At 47.6% G+C, this 7707-nt stretch overlaps 1 long non-coding RNA gene across 1 annotated transcript; it reads left to right on the top strand.

Annotated features, from left to right (window-relative positions):
• The first annotated feature begins 990 nt into the window (after positions 1 to 990).
• Positions 991 to 6995, top strand: LOC129382188 (uncharacterized). Its single transcript, XR_008610271.1, has 3 exons — positions 991 to 1028; positions 1155 to 1297; positions 6439 to 6995. It is a non-coding gene; the product is annotated as an uncharacterized lncRNA (long non-coding RNA).
• Positions 6996 to 7707: the final 712 nt, after the last annotated feature.

The following is a 7707-nucleotide window of genomic DNA, read 5'->3' as shown; positions in this document are numbered from 1 at the left end:
CTTTGTATTTTAGATTAGAATTGCGTTCTGCTCCACTTTCTCGCCTTTCGACTGCCGGACAAACAGCGCTCAATTTTCCAGCAGCCGAAAAGACAACCAGCACCACGTACGACCTGCAACCTTTTCCAGGCCATGACACAAGCGGTGTGCATAGGGTACAACAACCACGTTTTTCTTCCTGCTTTTTTCTTAGGCTTCCTGCCTCCTCGAGTTTTTTATCCATTTAACTTCTCACAGCTGCCCGTTATTAAGTTACCCGGATACCCAGCATCCTCCAGCCTGACTATCTAATGCGCGAAGGCATCAGCCAATGCACGCCCACATGTTTTTACCAGGGTGTCCCGAAGTACGGAGATGAAAATAGCATTTTTTACTACTTTGGAATGACCTGAGAAGAAGTTAAACAGAGGCTTGGCAGAACGGGGAAAGTATTCCCAACAGACATGGTCGTCTAAATACGTAGTCTAAGGTCAACGTATTGTAGTTCATCCTGTTTTGGTTGCTCCAAGGTGAACCTCAAATCCTGAACAAGCTCACTGAAAAGACCCATTATTTCGTCCACCTTGTAGGTGCAGCCGTCTCTGTCAATTAGAACCAAAAAATCTTCAACATATCTGAACGTGAGTGAGGCAATAGCGGTGCGGGCACCATGCTGATCCGCTGTCTCTTCATCACGCAGTTCGCCGGCTACCTTGCTGCCTCCATGTTTGAGAATGCTGTGCATGTCCCTGACGTCGCGCTGCGCTTGGCGTTATCATCGTTCCCTCGCCGTGTCATGCATGTGCCGCGCGGTCAACGGGTGGCCGACCCTATCTTCCTTGCGGATAACAACGGCAGATTGCTCTTCGCTTCATCGGTCCATATCCCGCATGCTTCGCTGGTGAAGATTAACGTCCCAATTCACTGGCCAATCATCGACAGACCAGGTTCCACGACGATATAGTCTACGGTTATAAAAGCGTCCCTGGCAGTTCCCTTCTTCAGAGGGAGCGGGCACCATGTTGATCAGCTGTCTATTCATTACGCAGGTATGTTTCCTTGCCAATTCTCGGTGCATCCGTTCTCATGACCGATATATTCTGCTGTTTCATCGCCCACATGACTGTAACCATGGTGTTGTCTTATTTCTTTGTATTCTGCTCTGTTAAATGCAGCCCGCAAGCTTTTATTGAGCGGCGATGTGATAGTTAACCCTGGTCCCAACGCAAGTTCTCAGCGCTGTCCTGCCTCCCAAGCCCGGTTGACAGATGTTCATAAACAACCCGAAGTAGCGGAAATTCTCTCCGAACTCCTAGTTGTAAGTCGTACGTTACAAATTTTCTGACGCATTTTACTTGCAGAAATTCAATTAGTTCAATAACGCACTTGCGCTAGGCGGAGGGCCTACAAAAGTGATGACACATGCTGCGCTAATAGTACCGCCACCTAGCGGCCGCGGCCACTCAAACGGACCTCAAGCTGTAGCTGAGAGAGGAGAGGCCTTTCAGTTTCTGCGTAACATATTTACGTTTTATCGTATATTGGAATAACAATGTAAAGCTATCATGTCTGCAGCTTGTAAATCATACGTTACACATTTTCTGACGGAATCTACAATTCAACGTTGATTTAGTCAATAAAGCGCTTGCGTTAGGCCTAGAAGATTGAGGATGTGTGCTGCACTTACGCGCGTGTGACGTGCGGCGGTGGTGCTTGTGTGACGTCGGCAGCAGCTTCGTTCTACGTCAACTCTCAAAGGCTGACAAGGAAGCAGATTTTAAGAAATTAAAAAGCGATTCATGGCTCGGAAAAAAGTCCCCGACGATTACGATACACACTAATGCGAAATTTGAGTGCAGCTGCATACGTGTTTTCATTTTGCAATATATAGTGTATCGTATCGACCAGCGCACTGACTGACAGAGCCACGACGCTCCGCACTATATACAGACCGGCCACACAATTGTCGCTTCCCGGCAACTGCAGCTAATGTAACCGTAACTTTTAAAAATGCTTGCGGCGTACGCTATGCGCGATCTGAAGTGAAGGCGCGATAACGACGGTGGACGAAGAAGGAACACACACAAACAGGGCGCCGCTTTGAACAATGTTTATTCAGAACAAAACGCCACTATTTTATACAGGCAGAGCAATCACAGTTTCCCAGTGCGCGTTAGCCTTCAGGTAAAGCAGTTCTTTGCGTGATAGTGATATGGATGCAATACTGGATACTGGATGCAATACAATGGATACGCACTTATCACCATGCCTCAATGATCATTTTGGTCTCAATTATTAATCGAACCCATTTGTCATGGCTTCTGGCAACCAAAGCGCAGGCGTAGAAGTCTGGCTTACATTTGCAATTTCTACAATGAATTGCCAGGGGGCCCTCCCTCCTCATGTTGACCTTGTTATCATACTGCCTCAGCCTGTTATTCAGGCACTGCTCTGCTTACCCCACGTCCTTTCTACCACAATCTAAAGGAATCTCATAAACGACTCCTGTCTGACGATCTACATATTTGTTTTCGTGTTTTGTGACACAGGCCGGTGGCTTGTGGAAAGAAGGGTTAGGTCATTCAGCAGAGCTTAGAGAGCTTGCATGGGGCAGAAAGCACGACATTTACGTTAGCTCGCTTGGCAATCTTTTTCAAATTATGCGACATGTGGTGGTGGTGCAGTGTGACAGCTACATTTTCTTTTTCGCGAGGTGGCTCCTGGTCCAGTTCGCGAGTTCGCGACTTCTTCAGGATTGTTTTCGCTACGGAAACTAGGACAGGTTGCGGGTAGCCTGCCTCTTCTAGTCGGTCAATCTGCTTTAGAAAACTCACCGCAGCTCGATGTGGACAGGACTTCTCAGAACATTCAGCAGGCACATGTAAGCAATGCTGCGCTTAACTAGCTTAGTCGGAGGAACTAAAATGTAGCAGAGGTCTATAAACCGAAGGTTCATACTGCCAACAGGCGTGGTTACTTGCTAAAACAATCTAAGGTCTAAAAACCTGATGGAGAAATCTACCGAAAGTTCGTGGGTCACTTCAATGGGAGATAGAATCTGCCTGAAGGTTGTCTACGAAAATATCTACGAAAATTGGGAAGTCGTCAACGAATCTAAAAACTGACAACGCCGCTACCCTCGAGACTGCTAGACATGGTTCTGCCAGCACGAGCTAAAAATAAGTCGCTCAAGATCGGAGCTAAACATCTCTACAGAAGAGGCCTCTAATTCTATTACTGGCTGCCTTGACAAGTATTCAACTACTTGTGCAGAATCCTTTACCAGGTAAGGGTCGCCTACTGTTAGAAGCTTCAGCCTTTCTAACAGAAACACAGCTAAACACTTTTGAGTCGTATTGCCTTCCGACACAATAACTCTTGAAAGGCAGTTATCTTTATGGGTCTTGGCGCTGAGGAAGACCTCGAGAGTGCGCACTTTACTATTTCTAATGTCCCTAGCTAATTTTGACAGGTTCATGTTGTCGCACAGCTTCTTCGCTTCACATTGACTGTACTTATCGGTTCGCTCTCGCGATGACTGCGTTGACTCGTTGCTGTGCTACCGACGATTTCATCCGTTCCGGGCCAAGGCTGCCGCCGCTTTCCTTTCCGTGGCTGTCGACCGCCGGTCGTCTATGATACTGCTTCCGTATTGAGCTAGTGGAAGCGGACACACCCCATCCTCGTCGCCAGTGCAATAAAGCAGACAGGCAGCATTCCAACAAGCAAAAGGGTGACCGTTTATTTCACAGTGCACTTATATAGGCAACGTATCACGTGATCCATACAAAAGGCATACGCGCACTGGCTGCGCAGTGATATGCGACTTCACGCTATAACACACGGCTTGATGCGAGAAGATGGAGCGACGCGGGCCTTCTGAACTTTTAATCGTCTCGCAAACCAGACGACCGAGCTCCTCTGGCAGAGTACCCTGTCTCACCTACATGGCCCTCCTCGTCCAACGAAGAAAAAACAATGCCGTGGGAGCACAATTTTCACCGAAGGAAACGTCACGCTACCGGAAGACCTCAAGAACTCTCTCGCTTCAGGGCCGAAGTTTGCCGTGAAGCCGCCGATCGCAGCTTCGGAAAAGCTTTCCCTGGTGCGAAAAGTGTACAGTTGGGCTCCCGCGAGTGAAATGCATCGGTGCGTTTCAAGTGGTGTGGACGTTCTTCTACGGGACTAGTTTGAGCCCGGTCACCCCGCAATAATTCCCCTGGCGTCTTATTCGAAGACAAACGCCTACTGCATACTCCCATCGGACAAAGTAGGCGGCTTTGCCGTCTTTCCACGAGAGATATATAAGGTGAAGGCGTTGGAAGCCTTAGGTTCTGTTTTTCATTGCCACCATAATGTATCGCTCAATAATTAGAAATGTGAAGCGAAGAAGCTGTACAAAAGAATGAACCTGTGAAAATTAGCTACGGACATCAGAAATAGTAAAGTGCGCACTCTCGAGGTCTTCCTCAGCGCCAAGACCCATAAAGATAACTGCCCTTCAAGAGTAATTGTGTCGGAGGGCAATACGTGGCGTAAGTGTTTAGCTGCGTTTCTGTTAGAAAGGCTGAAGCTTCTACCAGTAGAGGACGCTTACCTGGTAAAGGATTCGGCACAAGTAGTTGAGTACTTGTCAAGGCAGCCAGTAATAGAATTAGACGCGTTACCGATTTCTTTCTACAGAAAAATTTTTTACACCATGGCGCTCCGCGCATTCTCCTTGGTGACCGCGGCAGAGTCTTCCTCTCTTCTATCGTTATCAAAGTTCTGCGCGACTGTAACACAATTCACAGTACGACTTTCAGTTACCATCCTCAGACCAACGACTTGGTGGAGCGCTTTCATCGTACCCTCTCCGACATGATAGCGATGTACATCCGCCCCGACCACACAAACTGGGATGCAATCATGCCGTTCGTCACATTTGCCTATAACACGGCTACGCAATGTACCACCGGTTTTTCACCTTTTTTCACATCGTCTATGGCCGTTCACCAAGTTTCGTCCTTGATGTATCCTTCCTTTCGACTCCTGTGCCCCCAGAAGCTTCTTTCTCGGAACAGTTTCTGCCGGACCTCGCGGACTGTCGTCGCCTCGCCCGCCGTACCACCGGCATCTTGCAGGACGCTCGCAAGTTTCGTTACGACGCGACCCACCGTGCTGTGACTTTTTATCCTGGGGACGAAGTTCTTCTTTGGACTCCTATGCGCGTTCCCGGCTTATGCGAAAATTTTCTCACGCGTTTTATTGGACCTTACACGGCCATTGAGCAGACATCACCTTGTCAATTACCGCGTCTCGCCCCTTAGAACGCCGTCCAATTCCCGTTGCCATGGGGCAGAAATAGTGCATGCCTCTCGCTTAAAACGCTATACTCGTTGCACATCATAATACTTCCGCACGGCCAGGCGGCCGCTTCCACAGCGAGATGGAATTAGTCTGAGCGCAATAGATGCCTGACTTTCAACTTCATCATCTCCACATATCATCATCCATTGCACGTCATCTTCATCTGTATATATCATCGCCAGCAGCACAGCTTCGTGGTAGTAGCATGAACTCGACTGGAATAAAGCAGTTCCTTACGATATAATATTGGAATTAAGCTAATGGGCCTATAATTTTTCAATTCTTCAACGTCTCCTTTTTTTTGTGGATTAGTATAATGTTGGCACTCTTCCAGTTTTCTGGCACACTTGAAGTCGATAGACAGTTCGTATAAAGGGCCGCCACTTTTTCAAGCATGATGTCTCCACCATCTTCGATTAAATCGACTGGTAGTCCCTCTTCTGCCGCTTTTCCCCGTTTCATGCCTTTCAAGGCCCTTCTAACTTCATCGTTAGTTATAGGAGGAGCCAGTGTAGCGTGCATAACGAGTTGAATTGAACGAATAATTCTACATCCGTTATTTCAATCTAAGTAGCCAATTGAAAGTGGAAACACAGGACGACACTTTTATGATGATTCCCTTCCACTTTCTAATACAAAAAAAGAAGTCGTAAAGTGTGTAATCAAGAAGTTATTCGTGAAATTAGTTTGATAAGTAAACTGAGTCCTTTGATCTCTCAAGCAAATATTGTCCGCTTCGGGCCACCGCCTTATCTCCAGCTACACTATACGGGTGAAGTTGTAGTCTTAAACAGAATTATTCAGGGAAAACAAGAACCAAACAAAAAGCACTTGATACATTTATATAGCAGCGACCTTTTTTTGACAACACAATCCGCCAAACGCAACTAAGCTTACAAAACAAATAACTAATCTTCATGCAAACTCGCGACATTTCAAATTTAGAGCATTGAAAGATGGTTTTAGTTTATTAATGAACATTACACGTTTTTTTTTTTTCTCGCGTCGCTGAGAAAGAACGTTCGATAATCTTACGTTAGTTTGTATGAGCGGTATTGCGGCTAGCGTAGCGTACACAACAAGTATGCCTTTCTCACACTCCTTCTCCAGGAAGATCTGCTACAAGAGCTGCGTCAATGGACTCTGTGGCAGTGTAACCACGCACGCGTCGGAGTCTTTTGCGCAGTTCACCGAGCTTCAGCCGGGGCCTGCGAAGCGTGCCACGTGGACATTATGCGCCGCATCAGTGGAGGAACTGTCTTGTGTTCTTGCGGCACTTGCGACGATGTGCGAGATGACGCCCGGGCAGTTTCGTGCTTCACCGCAATGCTACGAGCGAAGAACTAAAGTGGTATCCTTCACGGGAACGCGCAATGACGAAAAAAAGAACTGTAGGGCGTGCCAAAGTATTTCCATTTTTCATCCGCTCAGTCTTAATGGCCAACGACAACAAAATTGTGGGCCAAGTGAGAATGCCTAGCTCGAGATAATGTAGCTAAAAAGCAGCCTTGTTTCGCAATTTCTGCATTCGGAGTACGAACGGTTGAGTCACAAGAAATTCCCAAATTAGATGTTTTTGTTAACGAAACTGAAAAAATAACACCACCATTAGCGCTCGCTGGAAGTGATGCGTTTCCCAGAACGTCCTTCTACTGAACGTGGCCTGCAGCGCCTAGATGATGATGATGATGACGGTAACATTATTATTACTAATATTCTGATAGGAATTATATGGGCACCCCAAGCGCATATTTTGCCGGCGCCGTTGTCGTGATGTTCCGTATAAAGCCCAAGGGCAATGTCACCGTCGCCGCTCGTCGCATACTGTGTGCGCGAGTGGAAGCACGGTAAGGAAACTGACGATCGCGGCTCAATCTGGCGCGCGCGAACAAAGAAAGCGGAGCGCAAACGTGCCGTCTTCCGTCGCGCAAAAGTTCGCGAGGCGATGGGTGGGGGGAGGGGGATCAGCGTTGTGCTCCGACAGCAACTCCCCATATCGCGATCGGGGGCAAGGGGAACTGACGATCGCGGCGCGATCTCGCGCTCCATATATGGAGGCAAGCGGGGAGGCAGCGCGAAAGGGTGGAGGACGGCTTCAACTCCACCAGCAAGTGCGTTCTCTGTATGGCCGCGCGGGGTCAAGCGTGCTGTACCTTTAAAGTGATCTGCAGATGACTCATACATTTGTGCGCGCTCTGTTCTCGCCGCTCTTGCGTTGAAGCCATAGACCGCGCTAAGATCACTTCGCTCGCGCCTGCTGTCGCGCTTGCTCACACCAGCGTTTTCACAGCGAGTGCCCGCGCTCATCGAGTGTGATTTATATATATATATATATATATATATATATATATATATATATATATATATATATAAATTATT

Source organism: Dermacentor andersoni, chromosome 6 (assembly GCF_023375885.2).
Source record: "Dermacentor andersoni chromosome 6, qqDerAnde1_hic_scaffold, whole genome shotgun sequence".
Lineage (NCBI taxonomy): Eukaryota > Metazoa > Arthropoda > Arachnida > Ixodida > Ixodidae > Dermacentor > Dermacentor andersoni.
The sequence above is the reverse complement of the archived record's forward strand: the minus strand, read 5'-3'. Positions and strand labels throughout refer to the sequence as shown.